Genomic DNA, 26,829 nt, shown 5'->3' with positions numbered 1-26,829 from the left:
CAAGTGGTCAGAAAGAGAGGATTACATTGGTACATTGAGCATGGAGACTCAAGGAGACTAAGCTTGAAAGGAGGACAAGCTATCAGAGCTACAAAGACTGAACACCAGGTAATGTTATGAGCTAAGAAGTGATATGAGATATGCAAGTTAAGTTGTATGTTGTAATCAGGTCAAAACCCTTATTGTTAATCTCTAGCAATTGTATCAGTTAGGGTAGAAGAAAATCCTATGGACTTAGGTTGGTCTAATAGCCATTTGTAAATCCTTTAACATGGTGGCATTCCAAGTGAATGTTCTAAAGTCCTCTAACCAGGCCCACTTCTAATAGGGTGGTTAAAACTTTTAACCAGGTCACATTTAACAGTGTTTTGTAGCCTTTAACAAGGTAGGACTTTCATAGGGAATTACTTTAGAAGAGTAAGAATTGAGTAGCATGTTACTGGTGGTTTTTCCCAAATTGGATTTCCAAGTAAATCACTATGTTATGTGTTGATCTTTTTATGTGTTATGCTTGCATGTTGATTTATAGTAACTTGCTGAATAGGAAAGTTAAAGCTTGGATGAATGAATAAGTTTTATGGGGACACTTGATGAAAAAGTTTGAATAGGACATTTGGACCTTGAATAAATGATTCTCCCCCCCCCCCTCAATTATTCTAAAGCATTTCTAACAGATATATCTTTAGGTAGAACTGTTAAGAGAAGAGGCTAGAATAAGGACAATCTTGACATAATTTCAAAGCATGATGCTTCCCCATATGGATATTATGCAGAAAAGAATTGAAAATGCCAAGACACAAACCTTTTAGTGGCAGAACATATGATGGAGTTATCAACCAAGCTTCAGATAGATTTCACATCTTAAAGGTATTACAAGATAATTAGGATAATAATATGTCTTTAATTTTGAAGGTGCATATTGATTTCCTCTCTCAATTTGGCATAACCTTGTAAATTTTGCCATTTGTAACAAAAACAAAGGGGGTAATATGTATATATGCAAATAAAGGGGAGATATGCATAAAAAGGAAGAAATATGTACACCATAAAAATTGTATAGAAGATATGTAAAAATAAAATAAATAATTTTTTCTTTTTTGAAATATAAAAACAAACAAACAGAGTTTTTAGCTCAAACCAAGTTGTAGAGTTTTTAGTTCAAATCGAATTATAGAGCAAAGCACATACAAAGGGGGAGTTTGACTAAAAGATTTTGATTGAATATTTTGTTAATGACAAGTTTTTTGGTCACTAATGCTAAACAGGGAGATTTTTGACCCTATGGCAAGACATATTGTCAATTAGTGCCAAAACACTTAGTCATCATGGGAAGTCAGTTTAGCTTGAGCTACCACACAAAAGAATGTTAACCAATGTCATGTATGAAATAAGAAATTAATTTCAACCAAGCCATAGTGTAAATTAAGTTAGTTGAGAATTCTAGTTTTAGAATAAGAATTGATCAAATAGAGCAATGTGGACTGAGTCAAATAAGTTTACCGAGTGATCAATATGAATAGAGCATCCAAAATCAACTAAGTGCCAGAGTTAGCCAAGTTGATAGTGTTACTTGAGTGCTGTATATGACCCAAGTAAGCTATTGGACCTAAGTATTAGTGTTGAGCCAACTTGGTAATTGGTTTTGGAAATACTAAATTTCTACTGTAGCTAACTTGGTACAAATTTATTATGTGGATTGATATATATGGAAGATATCTTGTCTCATCCAAACAATCATGGAGTTACATTATTCATCATTAGAAGAAAATAAGGAAAGCAAAAGAGAATTTTGTTTTGGAGGCTACCGAGCAGTAAATAGGAAAGGAAAAGACTCATAATCAAGTGATCAATATAGTATTAAAAGGATCTTCATCAACAAAAAAGTGGCAAAGCATAGATCAACTTGTTGATTCATCCTAATAGGTGTATCCATTTCAAATCCTATAACCAAGTGGACCTAATAGTCCTTACATAATATCCTAACTGAGTGCATACTTCATTATATTGTACAAATCATTTTACAAGGTGGACCTAGCAATCCTACTTACTCTTAACCGAGTAGATCACCATAAGTGATCAATTGTAAACCCTAATAGGCCAAATTTATTACTGTGGTAATGAAGCATTTTAGGTGCCATTCCTACCCCTATTTTACCTTCTCCTTGGATGGTTTATAAGTTACCAAATATTTTGTCAAATTTCTATTGTGTTTTTTCTTTTATAGTTTTATTTTTCATGCATGTAAGTAGATTAGACAATCTATCAAAGTGGGATTAAGAGAAAGTAATTTTAGTGGTTCTTGATTCAACCCCCCCTCTTAGTTACTCAGTCATCATTACATTCAAACAAGTAGCACAAATTCTTAATGGAAATCCAAAAAGACTCTTTTTCATAACTCTTACATGTCTTTCTTCCATTGTGTTGTAGTTCTACTTCCTTTGGGGGATTATGAAATTTTAAACTTAATATTATATTTTCATGTTATCATATGATCATATTGACCCCAAAGTTAGTAGATCCCTTTGTGCTCTATATATGTTATGTTCTCATTTCCCTTGATTTATTTTCTATTGGGCCCATCTCAAAGTCAAAACATCTATTAGTGGATGTACATAAACTTCATTAAAGCCATCACTCTTGTGAAAGTGTTAGAAATGACTTTAATGTTGGGGCATATGCTCTACTCATTTTCTTTCAATCATGGGGTAGTAAATAAAGATTTTGAGTATGACTTAGGGTAATTTAACCCTAGATGCTTGATATGCTTCTTAGGTTATCCTAAAATTTATGTATTTCTACTTCATCCCTTCTTTTTTCAATATCTTGTGAGTCCCTTTATGGATTATGTATAATCCTAAAGAATGGATTCTTTGCACAAACCCTTAATTTAGGAAGTGAGCATCCTTGACATTGGGTCTCTCTTTTTCCTTTGCACACATGTATGTTGTACCTTGTATGTGGGTAACATGTAAAAGCCCTATAAGTCCCATACATGGGTTGTTGGAAATTTGTTCAGTGCTCCCCTTAGGATTCATAACAAGGGCTTAACTACCTCATGTGTAAGTTGAGTGGTTGTATCGGGCATTGAAAGATTGATCTTTTGGTGCAAAAACAACCCCAATCTAACAAGTGGTATCAAAGCTTGGTCACAAGTTTGAATCCTCAGACCCTCGGTTAACATTGAGGGGGAGATTATTGGAAATTTTTTCAATGCTCCCCTTGGGGTTCATGACAAGGGCTTAACTACCTCCTGCATACTATAAGTTGAGTGGTTGTATCAAGCATTGATAGATTGATCTTTTGGTGCAATGACAACCCCACTCTAACATGGGTAACCCATCTAGACATATATGCTAAATCTTATATATGGGTAATGTGTACAAGATCTGTAAATCTTATATATAGGTAACACATTCAAGAACAACATGATAAGTTCCATACACATGCAAAAAATTTTGTTTTGTTTTTTATTATCTATGATTCACAATGAGATTTAAATTTCTCATTAGAGAAATAATTACGCCTAGTCTCTCTCTCTCTCTCTCTCTACTTCTATCAGTAAGTGATTTCTCTCTTATTATGATCTTGAAGTTAGCAAAGACTCGATCCCTTGGGGGCTAGATGGAATCTTTGTTTCCTTGATTATTATGATAAGATTATCTTATGCCTTGTGATCAACTTGACCAATATTTTGGATTGAGTCCACACTCTTACTAAAGTGTGGGCTAAATGTATCATCTTAAACTAGAAGAACTCCAATTTAGTGAAGGTTTAGTACCTATTTAATGTAAGATCATCATCTCCTTATATCACTTTCTCTTTCTTTCATTTTCTTCTCCTTAGTCATAGGTGGAATTGGAGTAATACCTAATTGATCCTCTTTAAATCTCCTATTTTCATGGTGTAAAGCTCAATTTAGAATCTAACCACCTAGTTCATCCTTTTCCTTCATCCAATAACTCAGAATATCTTATCTACATTGAAATGACTATATCTTGGATTGTGTACCTAATTTATGGGATCCAAGACATGTTTTGAGATCCCAAAGGAATCATGAGGGTTATGGGTCTTGGTTGACAAAGACATAGTGCACCCCTACCAATCAAGAATTTAGTTTTCCACTAATGGGCAAGTAAGGGACACATTGCATCTCTTGTTGGGCCTAATTTTGGGTCCATTTCTCAAGTCTCATGTCCATATTATTTTGAGTTGTTAACTTCTAGGTAAGTTGACCTATAGGAGTTAGTTAATTTTGATCCCTTTATAAACTCCTCCATTTTCTCCATTTCACACCCAAGCATTCTAAAATTCATAATCTTACAAGCATCAAGTGCTCAAGCATTCAAGCATTCAGGTTCTCTAGTCTTCAAGTCTTCAAGAATCCTTCAATCAATTCCTCCATTAAAGATAAATGATTCAAGAATTAAAGAAATTAAAGGAGTTTATCTTTAGATATCCTTCAATCCATTCAAGGTCCTTTGTTACATCTTCTACATTCATTCATCCACAATTGTGATCCTATTAGAAATAATAGTCCTCCAAGATAACTGAGAGGGGGGGGGGGGAATCAGTTATCCAACTAAAACATTTATCAACCTTAATTAATCTTAATCATGTAACCAAAGTAAACAACAACCATAACAAGTTGCACATATACAATTACACCAGATTTGTTAAATAGGGAAACCCTTGATTAGAGAGAAACCCCAGTGGGAATGATGCCCACAAAGATATATATATATATATATATATATATATATATTCCTTATTAAAGGATGGACCCTATAAACACATTCAAGATTTATAAACACATTCAATACATGAAAGTCCCTATTAGGAGACTTTGAATCCTTGTTAGAATATTTCAACCTTGTTAGGAGTTATGCCAAACATATTAGGAGTTGTAGAAGCTAGAAGGACCTACTGTCCAAATAGCTTCTAGAGCAAGACCATTGAACTTCACTATCCAACTGATCTCTCAACTATTCCTTGTGGAATAATTGTCCATGCTATTCTTTATCCTCTTTATCTTGTTAACTGGACCAATCACTATTAGACCTTTTAAACTAGGTCACAAACCTCAGATCCAAATATGAAACCTCAAATCTCAAAATAAAACCTTAGCAATGAATTTTTCTAGACAATCTTTGCTTATCTTCAAATATCAACTTGATTACTCATCACGTATATCTTTTCTCCTGTTTTCTCTTTTCTTCCATTCATGTATAACAAAGGAAAATTTCCTTCCTTTATACTAAGTCCATAAAATAATTCCCTTGAGTCAGCTATTACACCTTCTCAATTAATTATTATAGGACCTCATTAAGAACACATTTTACTTACCAATAACATCAATCTATCACCTTGTGACTTGAGTAACTTTCTAATGTGTAATAATATGATGAGCAAGCTTAGCCACATCATATCTAGCATTTCTTCTACATGCATTTAACTTTTCTTCTCAAAATAAAAAATCTGCTAAGGGATATAATAAGTTTACCAGAACATGCTTCTATAAACTCTATCTCTGAACAATCTTCACCAAAACTTGCATAACTTCTTTCAGACTTCATATTTTTGCACCTGAGGTTAGCTTCATATACTAGACACTTAGTACTATCTCCCATTAACTTTCTAGTGAAAATACTAAATAATTTTTATGTACCAACTTAATCTTTACCACTGTTCTTCTATCAAATACCACATAAAATTGCTATTTTAACATCAATAACAAACACAATCATGAATGTAACATATCATCATGATAATGATCTAATCATGTTACTACAATACTCCCCCATAGGAATATCATCAACATCCATGCTTCCAATAATATCTCCCTTTGGCATTGATGAAAACATAGATGAAAAACATCTAGTTCCAAGAATACCAACTGTTAAAGATTGTTATCCATTCTTTTCAAATCCTCTTCATCACTCATACTAGATTTTGTGTTTCCTTAACCTTATTACTGACATCAATTGTTCACACACTTCTCTCCATATTTTTCATGTTGTAATCTCTCCCCATTGACATCAATGATAAAGGTTTAAACAACCATCTATCATTGCATTCTATCAATCTCTACAACAACTACCTCTAACCTACTCAAGTGTCCAAAGATACTGTTCAAAAAAACATCTATCAAGAGTCCTAGATGACTCTATCCATCACATATACTCCCCCATATAAGAAGCATCAACATTCAGTCTAGACAAATAATAGTGTTTTGTACCACTAGATTGATGCACTCTTGCATCATCTACTCTAATGTTACCTTGAAAATACTCAAAAGTCTCTTCGGGAAGAGGCTTAGTGAAGATATCTGCAATCTGTTCTTTGGTGCTTACATACTCCAATCTAATTTCCTTTTCTACAACTTTCTCTCTCAACATGTGATATTTGATAGAAATGTGCTTAGTCTTAGAATTCAACATTGGATTCTTAGACATATTCATTGTGCTTGTGTTATCACAATGTATGACAATAGGTTGACTGAATTCTATCCTTATATCCTTTAGCATCTACTTCATCCAAACGATTTGATTACAATTGTTTATTGCTGAAACATATTCTACCTTTGCTATACTTTGTGAGATATAATCCTACCTCTTGCTTAACCAAGAAACAAATATTCCTCCAAGAAAGAATGCTCCACCACTGGTGTTCTTTCTATCATCCATACTGCTTTCCTAATCAACATCAGTATAAGCATATAAACTGAAATCATTAGATCTATCATACCATAATCCAAAATCTAATGTTACCTTCAAATATCTAAATATCCATTTAACTATTTCATAATGTGCTTCTCTAGGGTCAGCTTGAAATCTTGCAAGAATTCCAACTTCATTTTCTATATTTGGCCTTGTGCGAGTCAGATATTGCAGTCCTCCAATCATAGATATGTACTTCTTTTTCTCAATAGTAGGTGTCTCATCCTTTGTAGATAACTTGTGTTTAGTTATCATAGGTGTTCCAACTAGTTTAAATGTTTCCAAACCAAACCTTTTTAATAGATATTCCAAATACTTAGTGTAAAAAATAAAGATTCATTCTTTATCTTGCACAATATGCAAGCCTAAGAAGAATTCCATTTCCCCTATCATGCTCATTTCAAATTCCTTCTTCATTTCTTCTGCAAACTTGTCACTTTCACTATAATCTCCTCCAAATATGATATCATCAACAAATATTACCAAAATCAACAATTCATCACCTATTTCTTTCAAGTATAGATTACTATCTGCCATACCTTTGCTAAATACAAGTTTTGTCAAATTCTTGTCCAACATTACATACCAGGTTTTGGGTGCTTGTTTTAAGCCATATAATTATTTCTTCAATCTACATACCATATCCTTATCATTTGTTAAAGGAAAACCTTTAGGCTATTCTATGTATACTTCTTCTTCAAGTTCTCCATTTAGAAATGCTAACTTGACATCCATCTGATCCACTTTGAGTTTCTTATGTGCTGCATAGGCTAAGAATAACCTTACTACTTGAATTCTTTCCATAGGAGAATAGGTTTCTTCATAGTCTATTCCTTCTTTCTATGAGTAACCCTTACATACCAATCTTGCTTTGTTCCTTACAACTTTACCTTGTTCATTCATCTTGTTCTTGAATACCCATTTTGTTCCTATCACATTCTTGTCTACTAGTCTAGGGACCAATTCTCATGTCTCATTCTTCACTATCTGATCTAATTCTTGTTTAATAGCTTGCTTCCAAAAGTCATCTCTACATGCCTCATCTGCATTCTTTGGTTCTACTTGAGATATCAAACATAGTTCTTCATTGATTCTACTTCTTTTCATCACACATTTATCTTTGTTGCTGATGATCCACTTTGGTGGATTATTTTTTGTCATATTCTTACCAGAAGTAGGAGTTTTTATCTCATCTCTTGGCTCTATTCTAGGTTTCAAACTTTGTTCCCTCCTTAGCTCACCTTCATTTTGAAAATCATTGTTAGTCTCAAAAGGAACTTCAAAATTCTATCTATCAATTCTAGAATTATCCTCTTCTTCATCATCATCAATAATAGTTACCAAATATATCTCTTCTACTACTTTCTTTTCCCAAACCAATTTAGGCCCATTATCTTTAACATCATGGTAATTCAAGAATATTTCCATACTAGCTTTAAATTCTTCATCTTCATCAGAAAGAGAACTTTTTATAGTCTTGCTTACTCCCTTAAGGCATGCAAATGAAAAATGACCAAGCTCTTTACATTTCCAATAAGAAAAAAATTCCATACCTTCTTTCTCTCTTTTAATAAGCATATCAATACCTTCTTTGATCTCCATGTCTTCTTCAGATCTGGCTCTGCATTTTCTTATGCTTCTATCCATAAATTCAATGCTCAATTCTATACAAAATTATGATATCTCTCACCAAGAAGCTCCATCTTTTGGGTGTCAAAATTTCCTCCATTAGATTCAATACTATCTTTTCTAAAATAACTTGCCACTAATCTCCCACAGATGTTAAGCCTTATCTTTAAGGACTTGATGCTCTAATACCAATTGTTAGAAATAATAATCCACGAAGATAACTAAGAGGTGGGGGGCAGGGGGTGGGTGAATCAGTTATCCAACTAAAACATTTATCAACTTTAATTAATCTTAACCATATAGCCAAAGTAAACAACAACCATAATAAGATGCACAAACACAATTACACCAGATTTGTTAACTGGGAAACCCTTAATCTGAGTGAAAACCTCTGTTGGAATGATGGCCAAAAAGATGTACTAATATATATATTCCTTGTTAGAGGATGGACCATGTTAGGAGTCTATAAACACATTTAGCACATGAGAGTTCTTGTTAGGATACTTTGAATCCTTGTTAGAAGATTCCAACCCTATTAGGAGTTGTAGAAGGCAAAAGGACCCACTATCCAACTAGCTTTTGGAGCAAGACCACTAAACTTCAATATCCAATTGATCTCTCAACTATTCCTTGTAGTTAATAATTGTTCATACTATGCTTTATCCTCTTTAATATGTCCTATTAACTAGACCAATTACTATTAGACCTTGTAGACTAGGTCACAAACCTCAGATCTCAAAATAAAACCTTAGTAATGAAGTTTTCTCCAATCTTCACTCTACTCTGCTTATCTTCGCATATCAACTTGATTACTCAACATTCATATCATTTCTCCTCTTTTTTCTCTTCTTCCATTCATGTATAAAAAAGGAAAATGTCCTTCCTTTATACCAAGTCCATAAAACAATTCCCTTGAGTTGGCTATTACACCTTCTCAATTAATTGTTATAGGACCTCATTAAGAACACATTTTACTTAGTGACACCATCAATCTATCACCTTGTGACTTGAATAACTTTTCACATGTGTAATATTGGGACAAGTGAGATTAGCCATTTTATCTCTAGCATGTCTTCTACATGCATTTAACCTTGCTTCTCAAAATAACAACTCTACTAAGGGATATAACAAGTTTATTAGAACATGCTTCTGTAAACTCTATCTCTGAACAATCTTCACCAAAACTTGGATAACTGCTTTCAAACTTAATGTTTTTGCACCCAAGGTTAGCTTCATATACTAGGCACTTAGTGCTATCTCCCATTAACTTTGCTAGTGAAAATACTCAATGATCTGTTTGTAACAACTTAATCTTTACCATTGTTCTTCTGTTAGATACCACAAACAAAATGTTATGTTGACATCAATAAAAACCATAGTCATGCATGTAACATATAATCATGATAATGATCTAATTTTTACATCCCAAATTTGGACCTAATTTAAAATATAGCTATTAAGGTTCACGTGAAGTCAATTGATAGTTAATTTGGTTATAATCCAATGAAATGGTAAGATGGTTAGTCATTATAATTTCAAAATGAAGATAGCAAGCTAGTTGATCATTTGTCATGAATTCATGGAATTGAGAAGAAGGTTAACCATTATGATTATTCATGATTAAATAATTTATAATTTAATTATGGGGAATTTCCTTGTAGGAAACATGTTGAAGGGGTGGAAGCATTGTTAGAATAGAATTAGGTAGGGACATCATCATCACTGGGCAAATAGGTTGAGAACCTAGCGACTTGAAACAAGATACATCTGTAGGACCCACATGAGCTATTTAAATAAATAAATTGAGAAAATAATTGGGTTAAAATATAAAACATATCTCAAAGGATTTTAATTTATCTTTTGTCATATTATTTTAATGAATATTTATATAAGTGCATATAATATAAAAATGATTTGGCACCATTATAATTTAATAATTTAATAAAGTGATGTTTACATGTACATATAATATTATAATAATATTTGAATTATAATAACATTTAAATTATTATAATTTTTGAATTATAATCTTCCAACTCTCTTTCTATGCTTTTTATTTTAATATTCTTGCTTTTAACTGATTAGCACTTGGCATGATAAAATTAATTTAATATTTGGAAATTTGAATTGTCTTATAATCTTCCAACTTTATCTTCCAACCATTAAAATTTTCTCTGTTTTAAAACATTTAGAAATCAAATGGTTTATAATCTTGAAACAGATGGAAGCTAAGGAGCCTTGGCTAAGTTATTAAGGAGCCATGATCAAATTAGGTAGATATACCTCCTTCCATCTCCTATTCTCTCTTAACCCCATATGTTTGCATTTCACATTGAGTTCTTAGCCGAATGCCCTTCCTTACTCATACCCAAATTCCTACTATTCATCCATAATTATTGCCAACGAATTGAAGTCCAGATTTAGTCTCAAGTTAGTGGGCGGACAAGAGGCCCAACTAGTGCAAAAGATACAACCAAGCCTCAGGTCATGATTTTTTATATTATTTTTCTTTCTTTTTGCTTTCCAAGATAAGCCGACTAGAATGGATCTTCTAATTGCAAGATTGAATACCATAGAATCAATGCAAAGAATGAATCGATCTTACTAAGTTTGATATCTATCACAATTGATACATAATGTTAGGTTGAGAATAGTTTAATTATGATTTCCAAATCTTTTCTTTCTCTTTTTGAATTCAAGTATCCACTCACAGCTAGCTAGGTTTGTTAAGTAGAGATCTATCCATAATACTAAATTTTTGTAATCTAAGGTGTATATGAGATCATTCATCAAATATTCCTGAGTTTATGTCATTTATGAGATCCTTAGTAGTTGCAATAAATCGATTGATTATATGAAACCACATTATTGCACATGCTTTAAGAAAATTTACAAGCATATTTAGAACACTTTGACATTGAGGAGTTCACTTGGCAAAGAATCTATAGCAATGGTGAAGAGGTGTAAAACCAAATCAAAATCATGCAGACATCGAAGAATTCACCTGATAGAGAGGCCAATGAATGGTGAAGACGTGTACATTAATCCTACAAATAAAATCATGCAATCAGATTAGGAATAAATAATTAATAGCTCATGCATGTCCTGATAATGGAATCTGTTGTCTAGTCGAGTGGTGTAGATACCAAGATTGTTTAGTAGATGACAGATGCTCCAAGTCCTATTCTGGGTAGGGAGGGCCTTTCTCATTAGACATTGTGTGGGGAATAAGTTAAGGTCCAAGGTTGGGTGGTTAAGCCCTTGACAATGTTTCACCTCTCTCCAAGTTGTTAGACAAACAATAGACAAAGATAAGCTGTACATTAAATTATTTGTTGAAAAAAAGTAATATTACTTTTGATGTATATGCAAGAAGGTAAGATTAATTGAGTTATTTCATGGTTACAGTTATTTTACACCTAGATGCGAGATATAGATTTATGGATTATTTTTCATTGGTATGAATATTGAATATGAGCATATTTCTAATCTTGAGTTATTTCCACAGATAAGTAATCAAAAGGAAAGGATTGATATAGTGGTATCTAAATCTCTAATTGATTAAATAGTAACTAGAACCCTAAATGATATAGTGGTATCAGAAGCCCTAATTAAATCAGTGGTAATGGAAGCCCTAATTGAATAAGTGGTTTTAAAAGCCCTAATTGATACAGTGGTAACTGAAGCCCTAAATGATCCAATGGTAATCAATACCCTAATTGCTACAATGGTATGTGATGCCCTAAATTTTATATAGTGGTAATTAATGGTATTCATCATTTGATTTTGACATAGCAATATTGGATAGAAGTCGTTATATGATATTGTTATAGTAGTATTTATGGACTAATCTGGGTGATTGCAGAAACATCCCTACAATGATTTCTCGATTCCAATTCCTTGGTATGCGAATTTAAATTTCTATAGTAAATTCCTTGATGGTTTTTTAAAGTTTTTAGTTAAGAAATTTTGTTTAACTAATTTTAACTATCAATCTATTTCATATGAACAAAACTAATTTAACTGACTTCCTATGAAGATGAAGTAATGACTATATTTCTCTGAGTATGTTAGTTGTTAATTTAGACCTAAGAAAATGGGATGTTACACTAATCATGTTACTACAATACTCCCCCATAGGAATATCATTAGCATTCATGCTTCCAATAGATCCAAGTCAACTAGTAAAGAGAGCTCATTACATTTAATTTAAGAGATTGATTGTACTATTATAAGGTGAATTCATACATTTACTTTACATTTTATGCAACTCAATTATTTGAATTCAATGTTAATTCTTAAACTAGGGTTTCACCAAGGATAACTCCCCATAAAAAACAAAAACCCTTTTTTTTTATTGTAGGTTGTAGATCGCAGTTTGATGAATAAGCTAAAGATTCAGTTACCCTTTTCAACTTTCTTTAGAATCATGAAATCAAAATCAAGGTCAAATACATTTGTGCAGGATCGTAGTGATCACCCTTGTAGACATAAGTCACCCTTTGCAGATTGCTGAAAATTTTATAGGTTTTGTAGAATTCAACATTTAAGACCTAAATCTGATGTTCTTTATCAGTTTTGACAACACACCAAGCATATAATCACATCTAAAGGTGTTCCCTCTATTTTCTTTATCATTTAAAAATATCTACTTATTTCATTTACATAAATTTCCCTAGACTTGATTGCTTCATTGGGTTTCTAAGTACTTTTGCATCTTTCCCCAATTCTACTCCATTAGATCTATCTTTCCTTAGTGTTCCTTTCTCACTTGGCTAGCAATAATCTTTCTAAATCTAGTCCTTGGAAGCATGATTGAAAGGATAAATTTACTTGATTTCCTCTTTGAGTTGTGTAAGTGTGGTTAGGTAATAAACTTAGGGTTTGATATCCTTGTTCACATTTCCCCCATAACAATAGGTTAACTAGATCAACCTATACTAGGGTTATTCTGAGAAGCAGTAACCTCAAGGTCTTAAAAAATAAACATATTAAACCATAAAATAAGGAAATTGAGTGAGAGAAAGAGATGATTGAGAAAAAATACATCCATGTTCTATAAAATCACTAAAGGGTGGGAACTAAAAGGTCTTAAATTATGGGTTCTTCCATTTTAAGATGATACATTTAGCCTCAACTTTAGCAAGAGTATGAGCTACCTCATAAACATCATAAAGTAGATAAAAATAAAGACACGATCTCATCATGACTAAGGAGATATTAAAACTACCAAGCCCCCAACAGAATCAAGTCTTCATCACATCAAAAGTCATAACAAGAGAATTATCACCGACAAGAGAAAAAGAGAAAATGAGAAAATGAGAAAAAAGTGTAGTTGACTTGCCCAATAAGGTTTGTGTTTCTTATTGTGAACTACATGAAAATGATTTCTTCTAGAAAAGATAGTGTTAAATCATCTAGCAAGTGTGTATAGTAGGCTATTAAACCTATGAAGATGAATTGAATGGTCTACATTAAAGTATGTTTCAAAAGGGGAATCCAAAAATGATCCAGGCATAAGGATGTTTGTGTGTCCTTAAGGGACAAGAAATAAGATTAGGCTTCTTAGACTTTCAATATCCAAAGAAGGATCAAAATAAATGATCAAGCCTCCCAAAATGTTAATAATCCAAAGAGGGATAAAAAACAAGGTTTAGACCTCCAAGACTATTAATAATCCAAAGAGGGATCCAAAAAGAACTGTTATGATCAATCCCCTCAAAGTGTTGAGGGATGTAAGGAGAGCTATAGGGATCAAGTGCCCCAAAATTGTTAATAGTTTGATAAAGGAATCTAAGAATATAAAAATAATAATCAATCAAAGCACATGAAAGAATAAGTGAGAAGAGTCTATGCCCCTATATTAAAGTGATTACAAATGCCTCAACAAGTGAAATAGCTTTAATGAAAGTTTACATGTATCCAATAGAAATGTTTCCAATAAAAAATGCCCCCAAGAGAGCACAAAGGGATCTACTAACTTTGGGGTTAGTATGATCATATGACAATATGCAATATTATATCAAGTATGAAATTTCATCATTTCAAAAAGGAAGTAGACCTATGATACAATGAAGGAAAAATCATGTAAGAGAAATGAAGATGAGTCTTTTTGCATTGACAACACAAAGACCAAAAAGAACTGAGACAACCATGTTCCTATTAGCAAGAATGATGACGGTATTCCTTTGGGGGAGTATCTTAAGAATTGGAGAGCATGTGAAAGTATTGACATGTTGCATTCATTACTATTTTTATGATTAATGTCAACATAGCAATAATTTTCTAATGACAGATAGAGTAGCAAATATAGATCATAATTGTATATGAATAGGTGATGCAAAGTTAAGGGCATGTTTGATATTATGTCCTCGTGACAAGGTTAAGTACATGTAACCTAAGTTAAAGAGATACAAAAGTTATATGTGATTTACAGAGAGAAGTATAGAAACAAAGTGTCTATAAAGTAGTTTTTGATGATTATGATTTATCTCTTTACGAAGATATAATCAGGATACACAAAATTATATAGTGGTAGAGGATAGTTTGATGATGACGCCAGAGAGTGTGCAACTCTAGAATTTTTATGTGTGAGAAGTTGTGTAGAGTATGAGCTGATAGTCCGATTGTAATTGAAAAATAATTAATTATCTTATTGTGGTCCTATTATAATCAATTGGGAAATTCTCAAGGCTGACTCAATTAAATTTTTTGAGGATGTGGTATAAATGAAAGTATTTTCCTTGATTGTAAAGTATGTGGAATGCAAAGTGTTCAAGGAAGTGCAATCAAGAGTAGAGTATTTGGTAAATGTGAGTAAGCAATCCAAGGGGTTATTGGATGTGAAGTTTGTAATCTGGTATCAAGTTGAGAAGGAGCAGAAGTTTGGTTGATAGGATAGAGAAAGAGGAAGGAGTAGTACAATTCAATTCTATTATTTTGATAGGAATAATACAAAGATCATTTGGATAGTGAGTTCATTGGTCTTGCCCCTAAAGTTGCTTGGAGAGTGGGTCCATTTGCCTTCTACAATTCTTAACAAGGTTGACACAAATCCTAACAGGGTACCATCCCTACTGGGGTTTTCCCTCTATTTAAGGGTTTCCCTAGTTAACGTAGCTAGTGTTATTATGCATGAGTATCTTGTTGTGGTTTCTGATTATATTTCTCATATGGTTAAGATTTAATAAGGTTGATAATTGTGATAATAGTTGGATAACTGATTCACCCCCCCTATTAGTTATATTGGTGGACTATATACTCTAACAATTCCAACCAAGAAGGCTTAAGGGCACATTAAGAAACAATAACATGTATACTACCTAATATATGATGACATATGGAAGAAGAGAGATGCAAATAGTAGAATACATACAATATGTTTGATTACTTTATCACCCTATATTGATAGAGAAATAAGGATAGTCTAAGGAAATCTATACAAAACATATAAAAAATAATACAATATTGAGGAAACATAACACAAGCACACAAAGGTTATCAACAAGAGAGTTCCACTTCAAGTGTGTCACCTACCCCTTTCATCTTGGTTTGTATCATAAGGGAAAGGTGGGAAACTCACAATAGGAACAATATCCAAATCCAAGAAAGGATTTTGGTGTGTGTCACTATGATTGGTAAACTAGTTTATGATGATTATAATTTATCTCTTTACAAAGTTATAATTAGGATATGCAAAGTTATATAGGGGTAGAGGATGGTCTGATGATGATGTCAGAGAGTTCACAAGTCTTGAAGTCCCATGTGTGAGAAGTTGTGTAGACAATGAGCCGACAATCCTATAGTAATTGTGAAATAATTAATTATCTTATTGTGGTCCTATTATAATTAATTGGGAAAGCCTCAAGGCCGACTCAAGTAATTATTTTGAGGATGTGGTATAAAGTAAAGTATTTTCCTTGATTTTAAAGTATGTGGAATGTGAGGTGTTCAAGAAAGTGTGAACAAGAGAAGAGTATTTGATAAATGTGAGTAAGTAGTATAAGGGATTATTGGATGCAAAGTTTGTGATCTGGCATCAAGATTAGAAGGAGTAGAAGTCCAAATGGTAGGATAGAGAAAGAGGAAGGAGCAATATAGTTCAATTCTATTATTCTCCTAGGAATAATACAGAGATCATTTAGATAGTGAGTTCATTGGTTTTGTCCCTGAAGCTGTTTGGATAGTGGGTCCATCTACCTTCTACAACAACTCCTAACAAGGTTAGCACAACTACTAATAGGGTTAAAATCTCCTAACATGAATTTAAAGTATCCTAATAGGGACTGATATGTATTGAATTTTTTTCATAGACTCCTAATAGGGTCCATCCTCTAATAAGGAATATCTATATTATTACATCATCTTGTGGGTGCTAATCAAGGGTTCCCCTACTTAACATATATGGTGTTATTGTGTATAATATTTAATAAGGTTGGTAATTGTGATAATAATTGGATAACTAATTCACACCCCCCCCCCCCCCAAAAGTTATATTGGTGGACTATATATCCTAACAATTGGTATCAAAGCATCAGGTCCTTAAATAGAAAGCTTAATAGCTTTGGGAGATCAATGGTGAGTCATTTAAAAAAGGATGGTCTTACATTTGATGAAGTCATCTATGATAAATAGAAATAAAATATGAATACTCTTTTGCTATGTATGGGTCCAGGATATTGGATTTTGACAAAAGATAACAAAAAAATTGTGGAAGAAGCAAAGATTAATGAATGTAGTGAAGTAGAAAGAGATATGTTCATGTGCAATATGAGAGAAGAAGCTCTACCAAGAACCTTTCCTAAGAATGAATTAAGTTAGGTAGAGTTAATTCGAACATCCCATCTAATTTGGAAAGCATTAGAATCTATCTTTGAAGGAGATAATCATACAAAATGAATAAGATTGCAGAGTTGGATATTTTTATTTCATGATGTTAAAATGATAGAAGATGAATCTATAAGAAGCTATGTTGGTAGGATATATGAGATTCTTTTAGGAATCAAGTCATATGATGGAACCAAGGAAAAAGATGAGGTTGCTGGAAGATATTGAAAACTTTAAAACCACTATTCAAGAAAGTAGCACAGATGATTGGACTTTTGATACCTTGTATTGATAAGTTCATGAGGAAAATTTTCTTGGAAGATTGGAAAAAAAAAAAGTAGGTTTAAGAAAATCTAGAGAATTGAAAAGAGTGGAGACAACTTTTAGTGCCTTACATGTTCAACCATGTTTGTCTAGGAGTGCAAGCACTCATGGAAATTTCGCTAGCAACAGTAGAACTAGATCTGATCAAGATAAACATATTGAAGAAGGTATAGTCCTTCTTTTAAGTAGAGAACTAGATGGTAAGAACATCTTTAAATGTTGGATTTGTAATTAATTTGATCATTATGCACCTAAATATCCTAAAAGAGGGAAAAAGTATAAGAGGAATTTTAAGCCTAGAAGACCTAGAAATTGTTTGTATGCTAGTGAAGATGAGAAATCTAATGAAAGAGTTGAGGGTGAAGATGATGACGAGCTAGGTTTTGTAGCCATAAAAGAAGATGGTCTTGACACAAAAATTAGAGAGGAGAAAGATCTAGTTTCTCAAGTTGAAAATAAATATGATTATATAATATATAATGGATGTTTGCATTGCATGACTAGTGATATGAACAAGTTTGTTAAATTTAGAATCATGATGGAGGTATTGTTAGAGTTGGTAAAAATGTAGCCTAAAACATTATAGAGATAGGATCTATTACTCTTGATGGAAAGACTAACAAACTTTGTTGATAGTTTAAAGCATAACTTGTTGAGTGTTGGAAAGTTGGTGGATAAAGGTTATCAGTTGCAATTCATAGAAAAGACTTGCATTATCAAAGATAAAGATGGTAAGATGATTGGAATAGGTGCAAGATCTAGAGGTAATGTATTTTAGTTGAATCTCATTGAGATGACATGTTTTTTTGCTAAAGTGGATAACAATTGGTTATGGTATAAGAGGTTTAGTCATATAAACTTTGATACCATTATAAAGGTTAGTAGCACATTTGCAGTTAGAGATTTTCCTAAGATGATAAAATCTACTAATATTGTTTGCAAATAATTTATCATCACTAAATAGAAGAAAGTATCATTGCCCAAAAATAAATTCACTACTACAAAGATATTGGAGATTGTTCACATAGATTTGAGTGGCCCTACCAGGACAAGAGGATTCTATGGTGAAAGTTATTTCATGATTTTTGTTGATGAGTTCACTAGAATGATGTAGGTGGCATTTCTTAAAGAGAAACCTAAAGCATTTGAGAAGTTTAAGATATTTAAGAATAGAGTTGAGAATGAATCTAGTGCTAAGATAAAATGTTTGAGATCAGATAAAGATGGAGAATTTACCTGTAGAGAATTTAGCATGTTTTGTGAAGAGAATGGAATTAAGAGACAATTATCTTCACACAAGATCCCTAAGAAAAATGGGATTGCAGAAAGGAGAAATAGATTAGTATCAGAGACATCAAGAGAAATGATGTTTGAGAATGATGTAACCAAGACATTTTGGAAAAAAATAAGTCAACACAATAGTGTACACTATGAACAAAGTACATATTAGAAAAGGTATGAACATGACCTCTTATGAACTATAGTTTGGTCATTCACCTTCAGTAAATTATTTTAAAATATTTAGAAGCAAGTGTTACATAAAGAGAGATGATGATGTTGGTAAGTTTGTGATGCAGGAGCATCTTGGGTTGCACTATTATCCTACATATTTTCTATTTTCTTAGCTTCTGCCGAGTTGCAATGTCTTGCATTGTCAAGTTCTTAGTTGTTGCCAAACATTTAATGGATGCCAAGCTTCTTGGTTGATGTCAAGTGTCTTTGGATGCCGAGTATTCTTTGTTTGTCTTCTCATCCTTTGGATGTTGAGTTTTTTTGGATGTCAAGTTTGTGTGGCTGTCGAGTTTGTTTGGATGCTAAGTGTCAGTATTTTCATGGAGTCTTCATTTACTGAGTTGTATGTGTGTGGTTTCCTATTGAGGCTGACCTTTTTATTTATTTTAGTGTTAGATATATACTGCAAGCTGACTAGTGGCTTTGCCTAGCATTTAATTTTTGAGTTTATTTAGTTGTATTTGCAACATCAAGCTGACTTGTGGCTGTGCATATATTTAAGAGATCTTGGTTAGATTTTTAAGAGTAACTTAGAGAGAGGGAACATAATGCAAAGTTGGATCATCGAAGATTGTAATTGAAATTGATATATGGCTATAACCCAAAAGGCCTTATAGTTGGTCATGTAATAGATCTTTGACTGAATATATGGATTAAGTCATTTTCTTCCTCTACCTCTTGAGTGGTTTTTTTTTTTATTATTTCCACTATGTTGACTTTGTGTAGGTGGTTTGAATAGCTAGGTGTGCCTTTGGCCCTAGTTCTTTGACCCTCCCTACTTCACTTTGATCCAAGAAGTGATGAAGGTATATTTTTTGGTTATTCATTGAAAAGAAAAGCTTATAGATGTTTTAATCATAGAACCAAGAAAATAGTTGAATGTGAAAATGCAAAAGTTGATGAAAATTTTGGAATTAAGGAAAAGATAATGGATTACAATTATGATGAAGAAGAAGATAATATTGGAATTGTTAGACAAAATGTACAAGTTTTTTTTAAGACTAACAATGATTTACATAATGATATACAATTTTTTGAGAAAAGAGGAGAAATATTTGAATGAAGAGAAGTAAGAGTTGAGTTAGCAACTCCTTCCTGTAATAAAAACCTAAGAAATAATCGCCTTTTGATGTAAGACCAAAATCAAGCATGACACATTCAAACACAACCATTCTAATTCGGCTTTACAAAACCAAGAAGCCATAAAAACCTAACCCAAAATGCAAAAGTTACAACAATTTAATTTTTTAATTGACCTATGGTAATGCCAAGTTATATTGAATTAGGCTCACACCCCATTTCATATACACAAACTAATTCCAGAGAAAACACAACTTGAAACAAACTATATACATTACAAAACATGAAATAGTTATTCATTTATTAAGGCTATCCTTTCCCTCAAATCAACTTTCTCCATCAAAAACCTAAGTTAGCTCTTTTTCCCTATCATTGGGTTCATTCATGATCAATTTCACAAGATTTGGGACTATATTTTCCCCATTTAGCTAAACCCAATCATTGCTAGTACATATCAGGCTCTCTTTTCTTTCCATGACTACCTCCTCTTTGCCATTGTAATCAGGTTTCTCTACCTCCTCCAAACTTATGCATCCTCTTCCTCATAGTTATTAGTGTCCTCCTATATCCATGGTCATTTATTTTTCTCCCCTCTTATCTATTTTTTTACCCGATCTTCATCCCTTTCATTCTCAAGTTGTACCATATTTTATAGTGCATGAGGGGTTTTGAGTGACTTCATTTCTCACCAATGCATTTTATGCATGGCTCTATGCATATTGGCTTGTTTCTCTCCTCCAAAAAATACTGAGCACTCCATCATTGTAAAAGGAAATACTCACATTTCTTTTGCTATCATGCCACTTCATTGTCAGGAGGGGTCTTGGTCAATTTCAACCATGAAGATGGCTCAACTCAATGCACTACCAACTAATTAACTAACTACCAAACCATGAATGTGAAATACAGATTCCCATGAATTAGCATGGGCACAAATGGAATTTCAAAAACATAGTATGAGACTTACATTATCATGTTGGGATAAATCAATTAATGAAAGATATAAAAGCATTTAGAGATAGAGCTCTTCTTTGATATTGACCATTTCATAATGGGTTACATATAAAGATTTTATTTTGGATCTCTAACATTCTTTAGTAAATACATGCATGGAGACTCTTTGGATGAAGGCTAGAGAGGTGATTATATTTTCCTAAGCTCTCCCTTTCACCTATCTCCTATCTTCATAGCTTTTCCTATCTCTCTCATGTGGTTACCATGTCCTTTTTAGAACAAGAAAAAGAGTTTCTTGAGGTAGTTATACAACCATCCACCTACTCAATGTCATGGGTGTTTAATTTCAAAATGGTATGTAATTCATTACCATGAAATTCTTGAACCATTTATATTACAATTTAACCATTTCTTGACATGGCTTTAGAAAAATCTAAATAACTTAAACACTTCAATATTAGGAAACTTAAAGAAACTTGTTGTAATGCTACAAGGTCAAGGTTCCTCTACACCATACTCTTGAAGTTGAAAGATTTCTATGTCCCATGAAAATGTCTAGGACCAAGCTAGAATAATTTTTTTGCACATGCATCTAATACACTCTCTAATGCTGAAATTAACTCTCACTAGATGGAGTGCAGATGGGTTGCTACTATGGTGTTGCTTTTAGTCCATCGCAGAATGTCACTACAACTCACAATAACCTTGCCTCACCCAAGAGTCCTTTCATTGCCTCTCTCCCCAAGTTTGTTGACAATCATGGACCTCTCACATAGGCCCTTCGACCAACATCTTTGGCCCTCATGATAGATCGCCTATCTACCTTCTTGCAACTTATGAACTTCACGATACAACCACATCTTTATTAACACAATCAAATATTCCACTTGCTATTGTATCCAAATATTTCATTGGCTCCGATACCACTTGATGTAATACAAAAATAAAACATGATGCATTCAAAGACAACTAGTTTGAATTCATCTTTACAAAACTAAGAACCCATAAAAATGTAACCCCAATTGTAGAAGTTACAATAATTTCATTTTTTAATTGACCTATGGTCACACCAAGTTATGCTAAATCAGGCTCACACCCCATTACATATACACAAACTAATTCCATACAAAACACAACTTGAAATAAACTATATTAATTTAAAAACATGAAATAGTTATTCATTTATTAAGACTATCCTTTCCCTTGAATTGTCTTTCTCCATAAAAAACCCGAGTTCTCTCTTTTTCCCTATCTTTGGGTTCATTCATGATTAGTTTCACATGATTCGGGACTGTATTTTTCCCATTTAGCTAAACCTGATCACTACCAATATTTATTGAGCTCTCTTTTCTTTCTATGGCTACCTCCTCTCTACTATTGTAATCAAGTTTCTCTATCTCCTCCAAAACCATGCATTCTCTTCCTCATTGTTATCGATGTCCTCCTATCTCCATGGGCATTTCTTTGTCTCCCCTCTTATCAATTTTTTTCACTTGATCTTCTTTCCTTCCATTCTCGGGGTGCACCATCTTCCATAGTGCATGAGGGGTCTTGGTCAACTTTATTTCTCACCTATGCATATCATGCATGGCTATATGTATATCAACTTATTGTTTTCCTCCTATGAAGACTGAACCCTTGATCATTGCAAAAGGAAATGCTCACATTTCTTTTGTTGTCATTCCAATTCATTATTAGGAGGGGTCTTGGTTGATTTCAACCATGAAGATGGCTTAGCTCAATGCACCACCAGACTAACTAACTAACTACCGAACCATTAACATGAAATGTAGTTTCCCATGAATTAGCATGGGCACAAATAAAAATTCAAAAACATAGTATGAGACTCACATTATCATGCTGGGATAAATTAGTTAATGGAATATATAACAAAGTTTAGAGATAGAGCTCTTATCAATATTTATCATTTCATAATGGGTAACATATAAAGATTTTCTTTTTGGCTCTTTAACATTCTTTACTAAGTACAGGCATGGTAGCTCTCTGGCTAAAGGCTAGAGAGCCGATTCTATTTTCCTAAGCTCTCCCTTTCATTTGTCTCCTGTCCTTGTAGCTTTTCCTATCTCTCTCATGTGGTTACCGTATCCTTTTTAAAACAAGAAAAAGAGCTTCTTGAGGTATTTATACAAATTTCCACCTACTTTATGTCATGGGTATTTAATTTCAAAATGGTATGTAATTCATTACCATGCAATTCTTGAACCATTTATAGTACAATTTAACTATTTCTTAATGTAGCTCTAGAAAATTCTAAATAACTTAAACACTTCAATATTAGGAAACTTGATGAAACTTGTTATAATGCTCCAAGGTCAAGGTGCCTCCGCACCACCCTCTAGAGTAGATAATTGAGAGCAAAGACAAAAGAGTGATGACAAGAAACATAGTTAATGAGGAATTATGTTTGATTTCTCAAGTTAAACCCAAGAGTATATATGAAGCATGTAAAGATGATCATTAGATTCAAGTAATGAAGGAAGAATCAGATCACATTGTGAATAGTGACACATGGGATTTAGTTCCAAGATCTAAAGGCAAGAATGTTATTGGAACAAAATGGGTATTTAGAAACAAGATAAATGAACAAGGTGAAGTTGTAAGAAATAAGGCTAGATTTGTATATAAAGGATATGTTGATCTTAGATTGGTTTTGACATATGAATGTCTATACACTTAAGTAACTTACAAGTTAGAAATTAGTTCATACTGAACAAGAAATGCATTCTGAGTATAACATGTTAGATGGTGCATGCCAATTGAGTTACTCAATAAGTGCCGAGTAAAGAGTTAGTGCCAAGTCACTCAAGTGCTAAGCAGTTAGTATGTGTCAATTAATTCAAATGGTGAGTGACAACATTGAAGTTGTAGCTGATTTTGAGCATCAAGGATTTCAAATGCCAAGTAAGAAAATTTTGACATAGTTTGTAATGGAACAAACTACTATGTAAATCATTTTGGAGTAGACTTAAGGATTGTTTTATGATCCTAGATGATAGGAACAAATCTTAATTGTGAATCCCTATGTAGTACATGCAACCAATCAATTAAAGGGATTGTTTGAGTGGCTAGATGGATGAATTAAAATTGTTGATTCATACCTAATACTAAGTCACCTAGATCTTCTTAAGGAGTAAAAAACCTAAAATTTGTAAGAAATATGGAAGGAGAAAAGAGAGAATTTTGCATACACAAAGCATTCATGGTGTCTAAGGAGTTGTGAATTGAGATACATTGTAGAATTAGTTAGAGGAGAATAGAGGAAAGGAGTTAGAGGATAGAAGTGATACATTTGATCAAAGAAGGATCAATGATACATGGAAAGAGGTGATCTGTTATCTAGCAGTAGAGTGATAACCACAAAATCATTGCTGAGACATTCTAACATGTCAATCAGCTAAATCTCTTAATAGAGTAGTCTTAATAGGCTATTGTAAATTCTTTAGCAAGGTTCTTAGTTCATTATGAGTTGAATTCCTTTAACTAGACACACTTCTAATAGGGTAAGATCTAACAATCTTGTAAGCCTTTAACAAGGCATACCTTTCACAGGGTAGGTTATGTTTCATGACCAAACAGTGTAACCTTGATTGGGTACACTTTACAATTGCAATAATGAAGATTTGGGGTGTCATCCCTACCCCAATTTTACCTTCTCATTGGAGGGTTTTTGGGTAATCATATCTTGTATCATATGTGTTGAATATTATTTAAATTCATGTTATGAATGAATATGTTTAGCTTGATATTTTAGTTTACATGAAAATTGTGAGATGGATGTGTGATGAATAATGCAGAACCAACATCACAAGCACACAAAGATTTGAAGGATACTACTATAACTGTCAAAAGTATGGACATAGAGCATATGGGTGCAAATCCAAGCCCAAGTGCTCATCAAATAAAAAGACAAAGGCAAAGCACAATGAAAACTCTTATATTGGGATTATAATACTAGGTATATTTGTCACTACTCTCAAGAGTATGGACATGTTCTTGAGAATTGCATAATAACACATTTCAGAAGTGATTATAGTAGATGGTTAAGTTAGACTACATGTTTTAGTAGCTTAAAGACTAGTCACATAAGTAGACATTGTCCAAAAAAGTCAAAGGCACCAAGAAGTGCATTCAACAAAGGAAAAGGAAAGAAATATGTTGAGGAAGTTAGAGTGCAGATGAACAAAACATGGAAGAAGAAGGAATATTATACTGCATCAAGTTCAGATGGGATCACTTCACCCAATGGGTTAGCTGATCACACCACTCCTAATTAAGAATCAAGAGGTATGTGTGGGACTGATATTTAAATGATATATCATACATCAGTTTTAAGGATTTAGTTTTCAAAAGATCACATATGCACAAAGAAAGATGTAAAGTGTTGTTAAGAACTTGGAAGAAATCCTTAAGTTTTTTTAGCTTTCATGTTGCTGCCGAGCATGAAAAGTTTCACTTAAGCTACTGAGTGAAGTCTAGTTGATGCCAAGGTATTGTAGGTGATAGTTTTGACCAATATTGTAGTGGTTTCATGGCTTGAAGGAAATTACATGGAACCCAAGTGAGTTAGAGTTGCTATTATAGCCAAGCTTATAGTTGTGTAAGCACTGAGCATTAATTGTGAAGTTTTAAGGGCTATGTGGTCAATTTCCAATTCATTTGACATCATTCAAATTTGGAGAGAGTACAAAAAGCTTAAGAAAAATTGAATAGATCATTCCAAGTGTTTGTAGACTAGATTCAACTACTGATCGACACCACTCAGCAGATTTGTGAAGGTATTTATCATGTGTTGATCTACGCTATTTGAATTCTTGCAAACCCTAGGTAATCAATATGACATCTAGTTCTTAAACTACTAATCTTAAAGAGGGAAAGGAAGTTTTAAATGTTTAATTAATGAGTAATGAGATTAGATAACTAAACTTTAGAGAAATTCCTGACATTGCATAAAAACAAGATTTGAAGGGTGCACTATCAATGATACCACCACAAGTTTTAATTATTCAAGATGTAAGATGTTGTTACACATGTAATATGGGTAACATAGGTGGCATGGTGATCAAAGACCTATATGTAAAATTATGTGAAAATAGAATATTGAAGGAGGAATTTAAGATTGTAGAAAGAAAAGGGTTAGCTTGTGCCCTAGATTTCCCCAACATTTTCAAGACAAAGTGAATAAAAATTGTTTTGAGAAGGATTCATGACAACTCTATGTGATTAGAGGATGTACCTATCAAGATTAACAAGAGGATTATGTAGAGGGTAACTAGGTATCCAACCCTAGATAGACCAAAGACCATGAGAAGTGATGCAAAATAAGTTATTGAGAAAAACACAAGAGTAGTGTGGAATAGGAGAGGAATGAAAATTGACACCATTATAGATCCCCTAGTTGCTTTGCAATAAGGATAATTATACATAAATTCTTTTAATCCAATAGACTCAATAGTGCACCTTGAATTGTTGTTGATGTAGGCTACAAGATAGTCAAGAAGGATCATACTTATGACCTTGCTAAGTTACAGTTACAACAATTATCAGAAAACTTGGGAGCCATAAGGAAAACCAAGAGTGCACAATGTAAGTTTGGTTCATTACTTGTTTATATATTTTTCTATGTACAAAATACATCTCCTTCTTTTGGTAAATTTTGATGGAAGATAAATAGATCTATTGTAGTGCAGATAGGTGAATACATTGAGTAACTTGGAGAAAAATTTGAGTCTATAATGACTAGCTACTTTGAAGACTTTAAGAAGTCAAT

The 26,829-nt window shown here is 32.9% G+C and overlaps 1 protein-coding gene across 1 annotated transcript in view; it reads right to left on the bottom strand.

The window, feature by feature from the left end:
• LOC149576062 (uncharacterized) overlaps positions 1-2,877 on the bottom strand; it is a 109,558-nt gene extending 106,681 nt beyond the window's left edge. The window contains exon 1 of the mRNA XM_089816219.1: positions 2,869-2,877. The gene's annotated coding sequence lies outside the window, so the exon portion shown is untranslated. The remainder of the gene's footprint in view (positions 1-2,868) is intronic.
• Between the last annotated feature and the right edge of the window lie 23,952 nt (positions 2,878-26,829).

This window comes from Cupressus sempervirens, chromosome 1 (assembly GCF_028749045.1).
Source record: "Cupressus sempervirens isolate cs-2001-9-10 chromosome 1, ASM2874904v1, whole genome shotgun sequence".
Lineage (NCBI taxonomy): Eukaryota > Viridiplantae > Streptophyta > Pinopsida > Cupressales > Cupressaceae > Cupressus > Cupressus sempervirens.
The sequence above is the reverse complement of the archived record's forward strand: the minus strand, read 5'-3'. Positions and strand labels throughout refer to the sequence as shown.